The sequence below is a fragment of the Aedes aegypti genome, chromosome 3 (assembly GCF_002204515.2).
Source record: "Aedes aegypti strain LVP_AGWG chromosome 3, AaegL5.0 Primary Assembly, whole genome shotgun sequence".
NCBI lineage: Eukaryota > Metazoa > Arthropoda > Insecta > Diptera > Culicidae > Aedes > Aedes aegypti.
Genome location: NC_035109.1, coordinates 267,008,483 through 267,009,598, shown reverse-complemented (window position 1 = coordinate 267,009,598; position 1,116 = coordinate 267,008,483). Strand labels below are relative to the sequence as shown.

The 1,116-nt window shown below is 31.7% G+C and overlaps 1 long non-coding RNA gene across 1 annotated transcript; it reads right to left on the bottom strand.

Moving 5' to 3' along the window:
* Positions 1-602: 602 nt before the first annotated feature.
* Positions 603-1,116, bottom strand: LOC110679277. The gene is made up of 2 exons (XR_002502353.1): positions 815-1,116; positions 603-749 (listed from the first exon to the last, which is right to left on the bottom strand). It is a non-coding gene; the product is annotated as an uncharacterized LOC110679277 (long non-coding RNA).

Genomic DNA, 1,116 nt, shown 5'->3' with positions numbered 1-1,116 from the left:
AATAATTCAAGTATTCAGTAATTGACAAAAGGTAGTAAATGACAAAAGGTATTCAGTAGTTAACAAAAGGTTTTCAATAATTGACAAAAGGTATTCAGTAAATGAACAAATTTGTAAAAAGGAACAGTATTAATGTTTGAAAGAACAACCCGGTACAATAGTACGCCCCAATAATTGAAAATGGTTGATAAATCGGCAGTAATACAACAAATTAATATAAAAAACGTGACGAAGGGAAATAAAGTTATAAAAATAAACTTAGTCGTTTGGAAAATTGGAATTGTTCTTCAAAATGTTACAAAAAACGGCAAAAATTACTCACCCTATTATGTTCTTATCTACACGCTAACATGAAAGTACCCATTAATGGGTAAAAAAGTACCCATTTTCAAGAAAAGTGGTTTAACTCATTTAAAGAGTAAACTCGACTTACTCATTAAAGAGTATTCGCTTCGAACTTCAAATAATGGGTATTTATCACTCTTGACCTCCGATATGAACATGGGTAATAAAACCCCATTATTTTATGAGCGAAGCAGTGGATTGAGGTTATGACAAAAGCTTTGGTTTAGAAAGTTCCATATAATGAATAACAGCATAAATAACGGAATTAATAAAATACATCGTACATTTATTTCATAATTTAAGAAAACAATAATTCAACATGTATATGATCATTTAGTAGACGACCCAGGTACTACGGAAATCGCTGCAGTTGGCATTGAACTCAGCTGCAGTCATCCAAAAATCTACAATCAGAAAAACGATTGTTAAAAGATCTACTTTCTGAGAAGTATATGCTGATATTACTTACGTGTCGCAAAGAGTGTGTGCAATCTGCTCCTCCATAATTATTTATTTGTCGAACAATGAAATAAACCCTGACTTTTTTTCATTAACACCGAGCTGAAAAACAACTGAAATTGAAAATGGCGCTATTGCCTTGCAAACTACATCATGTGTACTATGTACCCATTTATATTAGCTGGAAGAATACTTCATAATGAGGTTAAAGTACCCTTTTTTATGTCACTGAAAAGTACTCTTTTTCTGACAACTCCATACTGACCATAAAAATGGGTACTAGAAACCCATTTAATGGGTACTTTTATGTTA